This window comes from Somniosus microcephalus, chromosome 9 (genome assembly GCF_052327205.1).
Source record: "Somniosus microcephalus isolate GS21.2 chromosome 9, FLI_Smic_1.0, whole genome shotgun sequence".
Classification (NCBI taxonomy): Eukaryota; Metazoa; Chordata; class Chondrichthyes; order Squaliformes; family Somniosidae; genus Somniosus; species Somniosus microcephalus.
Window position 1 is genome coordinate 246,786,638 of NC_140995.1, and position 19,461 is coordinate 246,806,098.

Sequence of the window (19,461 nt, forward strand, 5' to 3'; positions counted from 1 at the left end):
AATCTGTATCTAACAAATGCTGTACCTGCCATGGGAGTGTTTGATGGGACAGTGTAGAGGGAGCGTTACTCTGTATCTAACCCGTGCTGTACCTGCCCTGGGAGTGTTTGATGGGACAGTGTAGAGGGAGCTTTACTCTGTATCTAACCCATGCTGTACGTGCCCTGGGAGTGTTTGATGGGTCAGTGTAGAGGGAGCTTCACTCTGTATCTAACCCCGTGCTGTACCTGCCCTGGGAGTGTTTGATGGGACAGTGCAGAGGGAGCTTTACTCTGTATCTAACCCGTGCTGTACCTGCCCTGGGAGTGTTTGATGGGACAGTGTAGAGGGAGCTTTACTCTCTATCTAACCCGTGCTGTACCTGCCCGGGGAGTGTTTGATGGGACAGTGTAGAGGGAGCTTTACTCTGTATCTAACCCGTGCTGTACCTGCCCAGGGAGTGTTTGATGGGACAGTGTAGAGGGAGCTTTAGTCTGTATTTAACGCGCACTGTACCTGCCCGGGGAGTGTTTGATGGGACAGTGTAGAGGGAGCTTTACTCTGTATCTAACCCGTGCTATACCTGCCCAGGGAGTGTTTGATGGGACAGTGTAGAGGGAGCTTTAGTCTGTATTTAACGCGCACTGTACCTGCCCGGGGAGTGTTTGATGGGACAGTGTAGAGGGAGCTTTACTCTGTAACTAACCCGTGCTGTACCTGCCCTGGGAGTGTTTGATGGGATAGTGTAGAGGGAGCTTTACTCTGTATCTAACCCGTGCTGTACCGGCCCTGGGCGTGTTTGATGCGGCAGTGTAGAGGGAGCTTTACTCTGTATCTATCCCTTGCTGTACCAGCCCTGGGAGTGTTTGAAGGGACAGTGTAGAGGGAGCTTTACTCTGTATCTAACCCGTGCTGTACCTGCCCTGGGAGTGTTTGATGGGACAGTGTAGAGGGAGCTTTACTCTGTATCTAACCCGTGCTGTACCTGCCCTGGGAGTGTTTGATGGGACAGTGTAGAGGGAGCTTTACTCTGTATCTAACCCATGCTGCACCCGCCCTGGGAGTGTTTGACGGGACAGTGTAGAGGGAGCTTTACTCTGTATCTAACCCGTGCTGTACCCACCCTGGGAGTGTTTCATGGGACAGTGTAGAGGGAGCTTTACTCTGTATCTAACCCGTGCTGTACCTGCCCTGGGACTGTTTGATTGGACAGTGTAGAGGGAGCTCTACTCTGTATCTAACCCGTGCTGTACCTGCTCTGGGAGCATTTGATGGGACAGTGTAGAGGGAGCTTTACTCTGTATCTAACCCGTGCTGTACCTGCCCTGGGAGTGTTTGATGGGACAGTGTAGAGGAAGATTTACCCTGTATCTAACCCGTGCTGTACCTGCTCTGGGAGTGTTTCATGGGACAGTGTAGAATGAGCTTTGCTCTGTATCTAACCCGTGCTGTACCTGCTCTGGGAGTGTTTGATGGGACAGTGTAGAGGAAGATTTACCCTGTATCTAACCCGTGCTGTACCTGCTCTGGGAGTGTTTGATGGGACAGTGTAGAGGAAGATTTACTCTGTATCTAACCCGTGCTGTACCTGCCCTGGGAGTGTTTGATGGGGCAGTGTAGAGGGAGCTTTACTCTGTATCTAACCCGTGCTGTACCTGCCCTGGGAGTGTTTCATGGGACAGTGCAGAAGGAGCTTTACCCTGTATCTAACCCGTGCTGTACCTGCTCTGGGAGCGTTTCATGGGACAGTGTAGAGGGAGCTTTACGCTGTATCTAACCCGTGCTGTACCTGCTCTGGGAGTGTTTGATGGGACAGCGTAGAGGAAGATTTACTCTGTATCTAACCCGTGCTGTACCTGCTCTGGGAGTCTTTGATGGGACAGTGTAGAGGAAGATTTACTCTGTATCTAACCCGTGCTGTACCTGCTCTGGGAGTCTTTGATGGGACAGTGTAGAGGAAGATTTACTCTGTATCTAACCCATCCTGTACATGCCCTGGGAGTGTTTGATGGGACAGTGCAGAATGAGCTTTGCTCTGTATCTAACCCGTGCTGTACCTGCTCTGGGAGTGTTTGATGGGACAGTGTAGAGGAAGATTTACTCTGTATCTAACCCGTGCTGTACCTGCCCTGGGAGTGTTTCATGGGACAGTGTAGAGGGAGCTTTACTCTGTATCTAACCCGTGCTGTACCTGCTCTGGGAGTGTTTGATGGGACAGTGTAGAGGAAGATTTACTCTGTATCTAACCCGTGCTGTACCTGCCCTGGGAGTGTTTGATGGGTCAGTGTAGAGGGAGCTTTACTCTGTATCTAACCTGTGCTGTACCCGCCCTGGGACTGTTTGATGGGACAGTGTAGAGGGAGCTTTACTCTGTATCTAACACATGCTGTACCTGCCCTGGGAGTGTTTGACGGGACAGTGTAGAGGGAGCTTTACTCTGTATCTAACCCGTGCTGTACCCACCCTGGGAGTGTTTGATGAGACAGTGTGGAGGGAGCTTTATTCTGTATCTAACCCGTGCTGTACCTGCCCTGGGACTGTTTGATGGGACAGTGTAAAGGGAGCTTTACTCTGTATCTAACCCGTGCTGTACCTGCCCTGGGAGTGTTTCATGGGACAGTGTAGAGGGAGCTTTACTCTGTATCTAACCCGTGCTGTACCTGCCTTGGGAGTGTTTCATGGGACAGTGTAGAATGAGCTTTGCTCTGTATCTAACCCGTGCTGTACCTGCTCTGGGAGTGTTTGATGGGACAGTGTAGAGGAAGATTTACCCTGTATCTAACCCGTGCTGTACCTGCTCTGGGAGTGTTTGATGGGACAGTGTAGAGGAAGATTTACTCTGTATCTAACCCGTGCTGTACCTGCCCTGGGAGTGTTTGATGGGACAGTGTAGAGGGAGCTTTACTCTGTATCTAACCCGTGCTTTACCTGCCCTGGGAGTGTTTCATGGGACAGTGTAGAGGAAGATTTACTCTGTATCTAACCCGTGCTGTACCTGCTCTGGGAGCGTTTCATGGGACAGTGTAGAGGGAGCTTTACGCTGTATCTAACCCGTGCTGTACCTGCTCTGGGAGTGTTTGATGGGACAGCGTAGAGGAAGATTTACTCTGTATCTAACCCGTGCTGTACCTGCTCTGGGAGTCTTTGATGGGACAGTGTAGAGGAAGATTTACTCTGTATCTAACCCGTGCTGTACCTGCTCTGGGAGTCTTTGATGGGACAGTGTAGAGGAAGATTTACTCTGTATCTAACCCATCCTGTACATGCCCTGGGAGTGTTTGATGGGACAGTGCAGAATGAGCTTTGCTCTGTATCTAACCCGTGCTGTACCTGCTCTGGGAGTGTTTGATGGGACAGTGTAGAGGAAGATTTACTCTGTATCTAACCCGTGCTGTACCTGCCCTGGGAGTGTTTCATGGGACAGTGTAGAGGGAGCTTTACTCTGTATCTAACCCGTGCTGTACCTGCTCTGGGAGTGTTTGATGGGACAGTGTAGAGGAAGATTTACTCTGTATCTAACCCGTGCTGTACCTGCCCTGGGAGTGTTTGATGGGTCAGTGTAGAGGGAGCTTTACTCTGTATCTAACCTGTGCTGTACCCGCCCTGGGACTGTTTGATGGGACAGTGTAGAGGGAGCTTTACTCTGTATCTAACACATGCTGTACCTGCCCTGGGAGTGTTTGACGGGACAGTGTAGAGGGAGCTTTACTCTGTATCTAACCCGTGCTGTACCCACCCTGGGAGTGTTTGATGAGACAGTGTGGAGGGAGCTTTATTCTGTATCTAACCCGTGCTGTACCTGCCCTGGGACTGTTTGATGGGACAGTGTAAAGGGAGCTTTACTCTGTATCTAACCCGTGCTGTACCTGCCCTGGGAGTGTTTCATGGGACAGTGTAGAGGGAGCTTTACTCTGTATCTAACCCGTGCTGTACCTGCCTTGGGAGTGTTTCATGGGACAGTGTAGAATGAGCTTTGCTCTGTATCTAACCCGTGCTGTACCTGCTCTGGGAGTGTTTGATGGGACAGTGTAGAGGAAGATTTACCCTGTATCTAACCCGTGCTGTACCTGCTCTGGGAGTGTTTGATGGGACAGTGTAGAGGAAGATTTACTCTGTATCTAACCCGTGCTGTACCTGCCCTGGGAGTGTTTGATGGGACAGTGTAGAGGGAGCTTTACTCTGTATCTAACCCGTGCTTTACCTGCCCTGGGAGTGTTTCATGGGACAGTGTAGAGCGAGCTTTACTCTGTATCTAACCCGTGCTGTACCTGCACTGGGAGTGTTTGATGGGACAGTGTAGAGGGAGCTTTAGTCTGTATTTAACGCGCACTGTACCTGCCCGGGGAGTGTTTGATGGGACAGTGTAGAGGGAGCTTTACTCTGTATCTAACCCGTGCTATACCTGCCCAGGGAGTGTTTGATGGGACAGTGTAGAGGGAGCTTTAGTCTGTATTTAACGCGCACTGTACCTGCCCGGGGAGTGTTTGATGGGACAGTGTAGAGGGAGCTTTACTCTGTAACTAACCCGTGCTGTACCTGCCCTGGGAGTGTTTGATGGGATAGTGTAGAGGGAGCTTTACTCTGTATCTAACCCGTGCTGTACCGGCCCTGGGCGTGTTTGATGCGGCAGTGTAGAGGGAGCTTTACTCTGTATCTATCCCTTGCTGTACCAGCCCTGGGAGTGTTTGAAGGGACAGTGTAGAGGGAGCTTTACTCTGTATCTAACCCGTGCTGTACCTGCCCTGGGAGTGTTTGATGGGACAGTGTAGAGGGAGCTTTACTCTGTATCTAACCCGTGCTATACCTGCCCTGGGAGTGTTTGATGGGACAGTGTAGAGGGAGCTTTACTCTGTATCTAACCCATGCTGCACCCGCCCTGGGAGTGTTTGACGGGACAGTGTAGAGGGAGCTTTACTCTGTATCTAACCCGTGCTGTACCCACCCTGGGAGTGTTTCATGGGACAGTGTAGAGGGAGCTTTACTCTGTATCTAACCCGTGCTGTACCTGCCCTGGGACTGTTTGATTGGACAGTGTAGAGGGAGCTCTACTCTGTATCTAACCCGTGCTGTACCTGCTCTGGGAGCATTTGATGGGACAGTGTAGAGGGAGCTTTACTCTGTATCTAACCCGTGCTGTACCTGCCCTGGGAGTGTTTGATGGGACAGTGTAGAGGAAGATTTACCCTGTATCTAACCCGTGCTGTACCTGCTCTGGGAGTGTTTCATGGGACAGTGTAGAATGAGCTTTGCTCTGTATCTAACCCGTGCTGTACCTGCTCTGGGAGTGTTTGATGGGACAGTGTAGAGGAAGATTTACCCTGTATCTAACCCGTGCTGTACCTGCTCTGGGAGTGTTTGATGGGACAGTGTAGAGGAAGATTTACTCTGTATCTAACCCGTGCTGTACCTGCCCTGGGAGTGTTTGATGGGGCAGTGTAGAGGGAGCTTTACTCTGTATCTAACCCGTGCTGTACCTGCCCTGGGAGTGTTTCATGGGACAGTGCAGAAGGAGCTTTACCCTGTATCTAACCCGTGCTGTACCTGCTCTGGGAGTGTTTGATGGGACAGTGCAGAAGGAGCTTTACCCTGTATCTAACCCGTGCTGTACCTGCCCTGGGAGTGTTTGATGGGACAGTGTAGAGGGAGCATTACCCTGTATCTAACCCGTGCTGTACCTGCTCTGGGAGCGTTTGATGGGACAGTGCAGAGGAAGATTTACTCTGTATCTAACCCGTGCTGTACCTGCTCTGGGAGTCTTTGATGGGACAGTGTAGAGGAAGATTTACTCTGTATCTAACCCATCCTGTACATGCCCTGGGAGTGTTTGATGGGACAGTGCAGAATGAGCTTTGCTCTGTATCTAACCCGTGCTGTACCTGCTCTGGGAGTGTTTGATGGGACAGTGTAGAGGAAGATTTACTCTCTATCTAACCCGTGCTGTACCTGCCCTGGGAGTGTTTCATGGGACAGTGTAGAGGGAGCTTTACTCTGTATCTAACCCGTGCTGTACCTGCCCTAGGAGGGTTTGATGGGACAGTGTAGAGGGAGCTTTACTCTGTATCTAACCCATGAAGTACCTACCCTGGGAGTGTTTGATGGGACAGTGTAGAGGGAGCTTTACTCTGTATCTAACCCGTGCTGTACCTGCCCTGGGAGGGTTTGATGGGACAGTGTAGATGAAGATTTACTCTGTATCTAACCTATCCTGTACCTGCCCTGGGAGTGTTTGATGGGACAGTGTTGAGGGAGCTTTACTCTGTATCTAACCCGTGCTGTACCTGCCCTGGGAGTGTTTGACGGGACAGTGTAGAGGGAGCTTTACTCTGTATCTAACCCGTGCTGTACCCACCCTGGGAGTGTTTGATGGGACAGTGTGGAGGGAGCTTTATTCTGTATCTAACCCGTGCTGTACCTGCCCTGGGACTGTTTGGTTGGACAGTGTAGAGGGAGCTTTACTCTGTATCTAACCCGTGCTGTACCTGCTCTGGGAGCGTTTGATGGGACAGTGTAAAGGGAGCTTTACTCTGTATCTAACCCGTGCTGTACCTGCCTTGGGAGTGTTTCATGGGACAGTGTAGAATGAGCTTTGCTCTGTATCTAACCCGTGCTGTACCTGCTCTGGGAGTGTTTGATGGGACAGTGTAGAGGAAGATTTACCCTGTATCTAACCCGTGCTGTACCTGCTCTGGGAGTGTTTGATGGGACAGTGTAGAGGAAGATTTACTCTGTATCTAACCCGTGCTGTACCTGCCCTGGGAGTGTTTGATGGGACAGTGTAGAGGGAGCTTTACTCTGTATCTAACCCGTGCTGGACCTGCCCTGTGAGTGTTTGATGGGACAGTGTAGAGGGAGCATTACCCTGTATCTAACCCTTGCTGTACCTGCTCTGGGAGTGTTTGATGGGACAGTGTAGAGGAAGATTTACTCTGTATCTAACCCGTGCTGTACCTGCTCTGGGAGTCTTTGATGGGACAGTGTAGAGGAAGATTTACTCTGTATCTAACCCATCCTGTACATGCCCTGGGAGTGTTTGATGGGACAGTGCAGAATGAGCTTTGCTCTGTATCTAACCCGTGCTGTACCTGCTCTGGGAGTGTTTGATGGGACAGTGTAGAGGAAGATTTACTCTCTATCTAACCCGTGCTGTACCTGCCCTAGGAGGGTTTGATGGGACAGTGTAGAGGGAGCTTTACTCTGTATCTAACCCATGAAGTACCTGCTCTGGGAGTGTTTGATGGGACAGTGTAGAGGAAGATTTACTCTGTATCTAACCCGTGCTGTACCTGCCCTGGGAGTGTTTGATGGGACAGTGTAGAGGGAGCTTTACTCTGTATCTAACCCGTGCTGTACCTGCCCTGGGAGTGTTTCATGGGACAGAGTAGAGGGAGCTTTACTCTGTATCTAACCCGTGCTGTACCTGCCCTGTGAGTGTTTGATGGGACAGTGTAGAGGGAGCATAACCCTGTATCTAACCCTTGCTGTACCTGCTCTGGGAGCGTTTGATGGGACAGTGTAGAGGAAGATTTACTCTGTATCTAACCCGTGCTGTACCTGCTCTGGGAGTCTTTGATGGGACAGTGTAGAGGAAGATTTACTCTGTATCTAACCCATCCTGTACATGCCCTGGGAGTGTTTGATGGGACAGTGCAGAATGAGCTTTGCTCTGTATCTAACCCGTGCTGTACCTGCTCTGGGAGTGTTTGATGGGACAGTGTAGAGGAAGATTTACTCTCTATCTAACCCGTGCTGTACCTGCCCTGGGAGTGTTTGATGGGACAGTGTAGAGGGAGCTTTACTCTGTATCTAACCCGTGCTGTACCTGCCCTAGGAGGGTTTGATGGGACAGTGTAGAGGGAGCTTTACTCTGTACCTAACCCATGAAGTACCTACTCTGGGAGTGTTTGATGGGACAGTGTAGAGGGAGCTTTACTCTGTATCTAACCCGTGCTGTACCTGCCCTGGGAGGGTTTGATGGGACAGTGTAGATGAAGATTTACTCTGTATCTAACCTATCCTGTACCTGCCCTGGGAGTGTTTGATGGGACAGTGTAGAGGGAGCTTTGCTCTGTATCTAACCCGTGCTGTACCTGCCCTGGGAGTGTTTGATGGGACAGTGTAGAGGGAGCTTTACTCTGTATCTAACCCGTGTTGTACCTGCCCTGGGAGTGTTTGATAGGGACAGTGTAGAGGGAGCTTTACTCTGTATCTAACCCGTGCTGTACCTGCCCTGGGAGTGTTTGATAGGGACAGTGTAGAGGGAGCTTTACTCTGTATCTAACCCGTGCTGTACCTGCCCTGGGAGTGTTTGATGGGACAGCGTAGAGGGAGCTTTACTCTGTATCTAACCCGTGCTGTACCTGCCCTGGGAGTGTTTGATGGGACAGTGTAGAGTGAGCTTTACTCTGTATCTAACCTGTGCTGTAGCTGCCCTGGGAGTGTTTGATGTGACAGTGTCGAGGGAGCTTTACTCTGTATCTAACCCCGTGCTGTACCTGCCCTGGGAGTGTTTGATGGGACAGTGTAGAGGGAGCTTTACTCTGTATCTAACCCGTGCTGTACCTGCCCTGGGAGTGTTTGATTGGACAGTGTAGAGGGAGCTTTACTCTGTATCTAACCCGTGCTGTACCTGCCCTGGGAGTGTTTGATGGGACAGTGTAGAGGGAGCTATACTCTGTATCTAACCCCGTGCTGTACCTGCCCTGGGAGTGTTTGATGGGACAGTGTAGAGGGAGCTTTACTCTGTATCTAACCCGTGCTGTACCTGCCCTGGGAGTGTTTGATTGGACAGTGTAGAGGGAGCTTTACTCTGTATCTAACCCGTGCTGTACCTGCCCTGGGAGTGTTTGATGGGACAGTGTAGAGGGAGCTTTACTCTGTATCTAACCCGTGCTGTCCCTGCCCTGGGAGTGTTTGATGGGACAGTGTAGAGGGAGCTTTACTCTGTATCTAACCCGTGCTGTACCTGCCCTGGGAGTGTTTGATGGGACAGTGTAGAGGGAGCTTTACTCTGTATCTAACCCGTGCTGTACCTGCCCTGGGAGTGTTTGATGGGACAGTGTAGAGGGAGCTTTACTCTGTATCTAACCCGTGCTGTACCTGCCCTGGGAATGTTTGATGGGACAGTGTAGAGGGAGCTTTACTCTGTATCTAACCCGTGCTGTACCTGCCCTGGGAATGTTTGATGGGACAGTGTAGAGGGAGCTTTACTCTGTATCTAACCCGTGCTGTACCTGCCCTGGGAGTGTTTGGTGGGACAGTGTAGAGGGAGCTTTACTCTGTATCTAACCCGTGCTGTACCTGCCCTGGGAATGTTTGATGGGACAGTGTAGAGGGAGCTTTACTCTGTATCTAACCCGTGCTGTACCTGCCCTGGGAATGTTTGATGGGACAGTGTAGAGGGAGCTTTACTCTGTATCTAACCCGTGCTGTACCTGCCCTGGGAATGTTTGATGGGACAGTGTAGAGGGAGCTTTACTCTGTATCTAACCCGTGCTGTACCTGCCCTGGGAGTGTTTGATGGGACAGTGTAGAGGGAGCTTTACTCTGTATCTAACCCGTGCTGTACCTGCCCTGGGAATGTTTGATGGGACAGTGTAGAGGGAGCTTTACTCTGTATCTAACCCGTGCTGTACCTGCCCTGGGAGTGTTTGATGGGACAGTGTAGAGGGAGCTTTACTCTGTATCTAACCCGTGCTGTACCTGCCCTGGGAATGTTTGATGGGACAGTGTAGAGGGAGCTTTACTCTGTATCTAACCCGTGCTGTACCTGCCCTGGGAATGTTTGATGGGACAGTGTAGAGGAAGATTTACTCTGTATCTAACCCGTGCTGTACCTGCCCTGGGAATGTTTGATGGGACAGTGTAGTATGAGCTTTGCTCTGTATCTAACCCGTGCTGTACCTGCCCTGGGAGTGTTTGATGGGTCAGTGTAGTTTGAGCTTTGCTCTGTATCTAACCCGTGCTGTACCTGCCCTGGGAGTGTTTGATGGGACAGTGTAGAGGGAGCTTTACTCTGTATCTAACCCGTGCTGTACCTGCCCTGGGAGTGTTTGATGGGACAGTGTAGACGGAGCTTTACTCTGTATCTAACCCGTGCTGTACCTGCCCTGGGAGTGTTTGATGGGACAGTGTAGAGGGAGCTTTACTCTGTATCTAACCCGTGCTGTACCTGCCCTGGGAGTGTTTGATGGGGCAGTGTAGAGGGAGCTTTACTCTGTATCTAACCTATCCTGTACCTGCCCTGGGAGTGTTTGATGGGACAGTGTAGAGGGAGCTTTACTCTGTATCTAACCCGTGCTGTACCTGCCCTGGGAGTGTTTGATGGGACAGTGTAGAGGGAGCTTTACTCTGTATCTAACCTATCCTGTACCTGCCCTGGGAGTGTTTGATGGGACAGTGTAGAGGGAGCTTTACTCTGTATCTAACCCGTGCTGTACCTGCCCTGGGAGTGTTTGATGGGACAGTGTAGTATGAGCTTTGCTCTGTATCTAACCCGTGTTTAGTCATACTCCTGCACCGATCTCTTACCCCTGTCCCGGAGTCAGCCTATACAATTAATTAATCGGGATAGTAGCCACCTCTGTCTCTGATGGGGGCTGGATGGGATGGTGGGTCACACACTGACTTTTCTCCTATCAACTTCCTATCCCCCTACACAGGGTGATGAAGGACTGCCTTCCGTCCTGTTCCTTCTCTCTCGCTCTCTCCGTCTCGGTTTCTCTCTCTCTCTGACTGGGCAGGCAGTATGAAAATACGTACCGTTGCCTCAGCCAATCCATGCAGAGATAAAGCCTCCCCCTGGGCCAATGAGAGGCGGGTGCAAGGTGGGTGTGTAGTAGGTGTGAGCTGAGTGCTCTGGCTTTATGAATGGACCCCTTATTTCCACCGAATCTGCAGAGGTCAGTCGCTTTCATCCAATCTGCAGCCCATGTGAGGGATTAATATTGAACGTACCAAATGAAGTAGAAAGACTGTTTAAAATTAATATTGTTTAAAAGTAATATTGTATGTACCCAACAAATGTCAAATCGATTGACACCTACAGAATGTTGGAAAACTGTACCTTTTTGCAATGTAAGCTTTGGCAATATGGTTCTCTGTAAACTTTCATGCCAATAAAGCATTTGAACTGAACTGAACTGAACTGATATTACTGCAGTCATTCATTCCCCAGCACGGTACCTTCCAATTACCCAACAATGTGACCAGTCCACTCACCCGCACTGCAATGTAAAGCTGGGCGCCTACAATTAGCATCCAGGAACTAGCCCAGACTCACATCATTGACTCTTCAGATACTAACTACACACTGGCTGCAAAGGCACTCCAACTTTAGTTCTGCTTCTCCTGTTTTCTCTGACCAGATTCTTACAGAACCGAGAGTGTGGACGATGTGGCAGGTTAGAGATCAACTCTTCCTCGGGGTCTGGGGTAGGTCCTAGACATTGTCCTATAACCCCCAGGAATCACAGTGAAACTCCAGCCCCCAGACGGAGGGGGTGCAGGGCTTAGATACAGTTTAGATACTACTCAGAATTCCGTGTCAATTATAAATAATCTATGCATCTTTCCATGGAATTGGATCACTGCCATGTAGAGGGAGCTTTACTCTGTATCTAACCCATGCTGTCCCTGCCCTGGGAATGTTTGATGGGACAGTGTAGAGGGAGCTTTACTCTGTATATAACCCATGCTGTACCTGCCCTGGGAGTGTTTGGTGGGACAGTGTAGAGGGTGCTTTAGTCTGTATCTAACCCGTGCTGTACCTGCCCTGGGAGTGTTTGATGGGGACAGTGTAGAGGGAGCTTTACTCTGTATCTAACCCGTGCTGTCCCTGCCCTGGGAGTGTTTGATGGGACAGTGTAGAGGGAGCTTTACTCTGTATCTAACCCATGCTGTACCTGCCCTGGGAGTGTTTGATGGGACAGTGTAGAGGGAGCTTTACTCTGTATATAACCCATGCTGTACCTGCCCTGGGAGTGTTTGGTGGGACAGTGTAGAGGGTGCTTTAGTCTGTATCTAACCCGTGCTGTACCTGCCCTGGGAGTATTTGATGGGGACAGTGTAGAGGGACCTTTACTCTGTATCTAACCCGTGCTGTACCTTGTTGTGTCCGTGTATAATAAGACACAGACTGCAGGAGAAACGGTACAACAGGTGTTTAATCAACGTGGCTCACAGTGGAACTGATCTGTACAGATTACTACTCAGTGCTATATACAGGTGTGGTCACTGCCGGTACTGCAGTATACATGAGCTGTAAAAGATAGTTCCCCCCTTAAAGGTATATACATTACAATTCCTCCCCTTTTAGATTAACAGTACCATAACACTCATTTAACAATTAAATATCAAACTAATTATAATTAACACTTTTAACATGCAACATTAGCTGAAAATAGTCTATTTATATATTCAGTCTTTGGGGAGGCTTCCTGATCCTTTCTGGATAGCGCCTTTCCCGAGTGTCTTGCTCTTGGTGCGGAGGCGATTCTGGCCCCCTGTCGTCAGTTGGTTCATCAGCTTCCGATGCTACTGTTTCTGGGGTAGATGCGACCTGTACGTCGGGTTCATCACCAGGTACGTATGGGCGAGGCATGGGGTTGACTTGTTCCTGTGACTCTAGGATCTGGTCAGCATGGCGTCTCACGATGCTCTCCCCAACGTCCACTGTGTACATTAGTGGGCCCTGCCGTGTGCATATCGTTCCTGGCTGCCATTTTTCTGTTCGGTAGTCGCGGGCCAAGACTGGTTGCCCTACATTGAAGCTCCTTGTTGGCTTCTCATGGATGTGCTGGAATTGCTTACTCTCAACATCTCTTTGTACGTTTGGTCTGAGCAAATCCAGGCGAGATCTTAACCTTCGGTTAAAGAACATCATGGCTGGGGCCTGGTTGGTGACTGCATGTGTCGCATTCCGGTAGGCGAACAGGAAATTGTCCACCTTGTGCTGCAGCGGAATGTTGTCATTGTACATAACCTTTATTGCCTTCTTAAAGGTTTGTACGAACCTCTCAGCCAATCCATTTGTGGCTGGATGATACGGGGCGGATGTGTAATGCCTTACCCCATTCTTTTTCAAGAACCTCCGGAACTCTTCGGACACAAACTGTGGTCCGTTGTCAGAGCAAATCTGTTCTGGCAAGCCACTCCTGGCAAAAATGGTTCGTAGGACTGCAATAGTTTTCTCCGTGGTGGTGGAGGACATTTTGATGACCTCAGGCCATTTCGAGTGCGCATCCACAGCTATTAAAAACATTGGCCTAGAAATTCAGTGGGCCTTGCGCCCACTTAGCGCCTAAAGAGGTCTTTTGCGCCGGCAGGGTGGTAGCGCGGAAATTGAGTGCAGCGGTATTGGCGGCGGTAGCCGTTAGCGCTGCGCCGGGACCGATGACGTCATCGGTGTGCGAGGTGGCCCGTAACGCCCCGAAACCGCGCCGATCCCCATATTTATTTGTGCCCGCCTCCTCCGAAGTGGGCGCAAACAGCGAACAGAAAACGGGGCCGTCCTGCTGCCATAGTGGGGCGCTTTAAAGCTGAAGGTGCGGCCGGCCGCTTTTTCGGCGGCCGCCTGCCCGCACCTCCTTCCCCGGCCTCCTCCAGCACCCCCCCCCGCGGCATGGCCGGCTGGTTTCCGTGGAGCCCGGCACTTCTCCGTTGTGCCGGGCTCTTTTGCCGGCACTCGCGATCGGGGCTCCGGCCGTTGCAGGCACCTCCCCCTTAAGAGAAGGAGGAGGCCTGCAGTACCGCAGCCTGCCGCACCGCATCGGGTGGCGCTGCTACAACTAGCGCGCCAATATTCAGTTGCAGCGCCCCAAACGGAGGTGGGCACACCCTGGTATAGCGCCCGCTTCCGAATTGGGGCGCAGAAGACGAATATACGGCGTGCGCTAATGCCTCCCCGCCCAGCGCTAACTTTTGGGCGCGAGCGAGCTGCCCGCACCCAAGTGAATTTCTAGGCCATTGAGTCCATGAATGGACCAGCAAAATCAATATGCACCCATTGCCATGGAGATGAGGGCCACTCCCATGGGTGTAGAGGGGCCTGTGGTGGTGCATTTTGGACTTTCTGGCATCCTGAGCAGCTCTTGGTCAGGTCCTCGATTTGTTTATCGATTCCCAGCCACCACACATAAGCCCTGGCTAGGCTTTTCATTTTTACCCCTCCCAGATGACCCTCATGAACCTCATTGAGCACTCTATCCCTTAACTTGGGTGGAATTACCACTCGGGATCCACACATCAAGGTACCCCGGCACACTGACAGCTGTTCTCTCCTTGTCGAGAATGCTGGCAACAGTGAGTCGCCATGTGCTGGCCATCCCTTCACCATCAAATCATATACCCGAGACAGTGTCGGGTCATTTCGGGTTTCCTTTTCGATACAAGCGTTAGTTACCGGTCGGTATTCAACTATAGTCGAATGGAATATTTCGACAGGATCCACTGCTGGTGCTTCCTCCGCAGTAGGCAGTGGCAGGCGTGATAGCCCATCAGCATTTCCATGCTGTTTCGTGCCCTTATATTCAATCTCATAGTGGTGTGCCCCTAGAAAAAGTGACCATCTTTGTAGTCGCTGCGCAGTCATCACCGGAACGCCCTTCTTCGGATTAAAAATGGAGACAAGGGGCTGGTGATCAGTCAGCAAGGTGAATTTCTGCCCGTGCAGATAGTGATTGAACTTTTTCACTCCCCACACTAGGCTGAGGGCCTCCCTGTCAATCTGGGCGTAGTTATGCTCGGCTGAGGTTAGTGATCGTGACGCAAAGGCTATTGGCCTCTCTGAGCCATCCGAGAATTTGTGCGACAGCACCGCTCCAATGCCGTAGGGTGACGCATCACATGCCAACCGAATTGGTAATGCTGGGTTGTAATGGGCCAATACCTCTTTCGATGTGATTAGTGTTTTGCTCTTCTGGAAAGCTCGTCTACATTCGTCACTCCACTTCCATGGCACCCCAGTTTGCAGTAGGGTGTTCAGTGGGTGTAGTATTGTAGACAAATTTGGCAAGAACTTATGGTAGTAGTTTACCAGCCCGAGGAACGACCTCAGTTGTGACACATTTTCCGGTGCTGGAGCCTTGACCAATGCCTCAATCTTCTCTGGGGACCTATGTAACCCCTCTTTATCGATAACGTGGCCACAATACGAGATCTGTTTTCTAAAAAACTCGCATTTGGGGCAGTTAGCTCGGAGCCCATATTCCTGCAATCTAGTGAGCACCTGCTCCAGGTTGGCAAGGTGATCACTGTCATTTTTGCCCGTGACCAGGATGTCGTCCAAATAACACTGGGTCCCTGGGATCCCTTGCAGGACTTGTTCCATTGCCCTCTGCCAAATAGCCGGAGCTGATGCTACCCCGAATACCAGCCGGTTGTATTGGTAGAGACCTTTATGGGTGTTGATTGTGAGGTATTTTTTGATGCTTCTTCTACCTCCATTTGCAGATACGCCTGGGCCAGATCAATCTTAGTGAAGCGTTTCCCTCCAGATAGCGAGGTGAAAATATCTTCAATCCGCAGAAGTGGATATTGTACGGTGTGAAGGACCGGGTTCACTGTTACCTTAAAGTCCCCACAGATGCGAACCTTCCTTGGTTCCCCAGGCGTGCTGCTCAACGACTTTTTCATCACACGGACGATGGGTGTAGCCCACTCGCTCCAGTCTACCTTGGACAGTACACCTGAACGTTCCAGACTCTCCAGCTCTGATTCGACGGCTGGGCGGATCGCATAAGGTACCGGTCTGGCTGTAAAAAATTTTGGGCTTGCGTTTTCTTCAATTTTAATCATCGCTGTCATGCCTTTTAGTGTTCCGAGTCCTTGCTGGAACACTTCTTTCGCATCAGTTAGGATCTTTGACAGTCGCCCAGGTGTGACGTCGTCATCCTTTTTGTCAGCCACAGTCAGTGCCTGTATGGAATGCCAATCCAGTTGTATTTTCCGGATCCATTCTCGTCCCAGTAGTGGTGGTCCTCCATCTTGCAATACATACAGGTCTAGTTTTGGTGTTTCCTTACCATTATATATAACGGTCACCCTTATTTTTCCTTTGGGGTAGACTTTTTGCCCCGTGTACGTCTTCAAAATAATTTTTGTGTCTCTCAAGGGTATGTGTGAGAATAGCCGCTCGTAGTCCTGTCAGTTTATGACTGTTAGGGCTGATCCTGTGTCCAATTCCATCTTTACCTGGACTCCTGCTATCTTGAGAGTGACCCAAATGGTTCGGTGATCCTCCGTTGTGATCACATTATGTAGTTTCAGACAACTCAGTTCCCTGCTTTCGGAGTCGTTATCACTCTTTTGTTCGTCTGAACTATTCTCCGTCATCTTATGTACATTCTTGTACTTTCCTTTGGTAGATTTCTTATTGCTGGTTTTCTTTCCCGACCTGCAGACTCATGCTATGTGTCCTACTTTTCCACACTGTCTGCACACTTTGTCTTTGAACCAGCAATCATTCTGGTCGTGTGTTGTTCTGCCGCAGCGATAGCATTTCTCTGTTCCATATGACATTTCGTTTGTGCCATATTCTTGCGGTCTCTGTTGTATCTCTGCAGCGCCCCGTGCTGCTGCTTCATATGATACCGCAATGCTGAAAGCCTTTTCCAGCGTAAGGTCCTTTTCAGATAAAAGCCGTTTCTGGGTTCCTTCACTTTGAAGCCCACACACAAACTTGTCCCTTAAGGTATCTGCCAGTCCCGCTCCAAACTGGCAGTGTTTCGATAGTTTGCGCAGTTCTGTTAAATAATCAGCATTGCTTTCATCCTTATGCTGGTTCCGTTTGTGAAACTTGAATCTTTCTGCTATCAGCAGCGGTGTGGGGTTTAAATGTTCCTGTAGTATCGTTACTATGTCTTCAAAACTCTTTTCCATTGGCTTCGTTGGGGTTACTAGATTTCGTAATAAACCATACGTCTTTGCACCCATTAAATTTAACAATACCGGCGCTTTCTTGTCATCTGACACCTCATTTGCCTTGCAGTACACCTCTATTCGTTCGACATATGTAGTCCAATCTTCGACTTCATTGTCAAATGCGGTGATACTGCCACTCTTCGGCATTTTGGGTGTGGTTTAAAATGGCGTCTCCCAATGACTTAAAATGGCGTCTCCCGCGCTTTCCTTCCTCCCCCGCTGCTGCCAACGCCGCTCCCGGCGGTTCTCGTGGCAATGGCGGCGCCCTGTAGGTTTCGCGCGCTTCTTCTGTGCTGCTGCCAACGCCGCTCTCAGCGATCCTCGTGGTAATGGCGGCGTCTCGCGGGTTTCTGTGCGTCTCTCTCTCCCTCTCTCCGACGCTGCTCGGCCCCTGAACACCGGCTGCGCCCTGTGCGCTCTGCCCTCTCTCTCTCTCTCTCTCTCCCCCATCGACGCTGCTCGGCCCTTTGCTGTGCCGCTCGGTCGGGCTCTAGCCCGCCGCTGTCCGGGAAAGGTCTGCGCACTACCTGTTGCCAGCCCGTTTCGCTGGACCACCTCGACTGGAAAGCCAAGCCTGGCTCTCGACAGCCTCCCCCACAATTCTCGAGTCTCTGCTGGATGACTGGGCGGTTGCCCGTGGTCGACGCCCGAGTCTCTGGCCTTGACCTCCAATCCACTGATCTCCAGGAACGAATCCCCGGGAGGTGAGGCCAATGTTGTGTCTGTGTATAATAAGACACAGACTGCAGGAGAAACAGTGCAACAGGTGTTTACTCAACATGGCTCACAGTGGAACTGATCTGTACAGATTACTACTCAGTGTTATGTACAGTTGTGGTCACTGCCGGTACTGCAGTATACATGAGCTGTAAAAGCTAGTTCCCCTCTTATAAAGGTATATACATTACATACCTGCCCCAGGAGTGTGTGATGGGACAGTGTAGAGGGAGCTTTACTCTGTATCTAACCCGTGCTGTACCTGCCCTGGGAGTGCTTGATGGGACAGTGTGGAGGGAGCTTTACTCTGTATCTAACCCATGCTGTATCTGCCCTGGGAGTGTTTGATGGGACAGTGTAGAGGGAGCATTACTCTGAATCTAACCCGTGCTGTACCTCCCCTGGGAGCGTTTGATGGGTCAGTTTAGTGGGAGCTTTACTCTGTATCTAACCCATGCTGTACCTGCCCTGGGAGTGTTTGATGGGACAGTGTAGGCTGAGCTTTACTCTGTATCTAACCCGTGCTGTATCTGCCCTGGGAGGGTTTGATGGGACAATGTACAGGGAGCTTTACTCTGTATCTAACACGTGTTGTATCTGCCCTTGGAGTGTTTGATGGGACAGTGTAGAGGAAGCTTTACTCTGTATCTAACCCGTGCTGTACCTGCCCTGGGAGTGTTTGACGGGACAGTGTAGAGGGAGCTTTACTCTGTATCTAACCCGTGCTGTATCTACCCTGGGAGTGTTTGATGGGAGAGTGTAGAGGGAGCTTTACTCTGTGTCTAACCCGTGCTGTACCTGCCCTGGGAGTGTTTGATGGGACAGTGTAGAGGGAGCTTTACTCTGTACCTAACCCGTGCTGTATCTACCCTGGGAGTGTTTGATGGGACAGTGTAGAGGGAGCTTTACTCTGTGTCTAACCCGTGCTGTACCTGCCCTGGGAGTGTTTGATGGGACTCTGTAGAGGGAGCTTTACTCTGTATCTAACCCGTGCTGTACCTGCCCTGGGAGTGTTTGATGGGACAGTGTAGAGGCAGCTGTACTCTCTATCTAACCCGTGCTGTACCTGCCCTGGGAGTGTTTGATGGGACAGTGTAGAGGGAGCTTTACTCTCTATCTAACCCGTGCTGTACCTGTCCTGGGAGTGTTTGATGGGACAGTGTAGAGGGAGCTTTACTCTGTATCTAACCACGTGCTGTACCTGCCCTGGGAGTGTTTGATTGGACAGTGTAGAGGGAGCTTTACTCTGTATCTAACCCGTGCTGTACCTGCCCTGGGAGTGTTTGATGGAACAGTGTAGAGGGAGCTTTACTCTGTATCTAACCCGTGCTGTACCTGCCCTGGGAGTGTTTGGTGGGACAGTGTAGAGGGAGCTTTACTCTGTATCTAACCCGTGCTGTACCTGCCCTGGGAGTGTTTGATGGAACAGTGTAGAGGGAGCTTTACTCTGTATCTAACCCGTGCTGTACCTGCCCTGGGAGTGTTTGATGGGACAGTGTAGAGGGAGCTTTACTCTGTATCTATCCCGTGCTGTACCTGCCCTGGGAGTGTTTGATGGGACAGTGTAGAGGGATCTTTACTCTGTATCTAACCCATGCTGTACCTGCCCTGGGAATGTTTCATGGGACAGTGTAGAGGGAGCTTTACTCTGTATCTAACCCGTGCTGTACCTGCCCTGGGAGTGTTTGACGGGACAGTGTAGAGGGAGCTTTACTCTGTATCTAACCACGTGCTGTACCTGCCCTGGGAGTGTTTGATGGGACAGTGTAGAGGGAGCTTTACTCTGTATCTAACCCGTGCTGTACCTGCCCTGGGAGTGTTTGATGGGACAGTGTAGAGGGAGCTTTA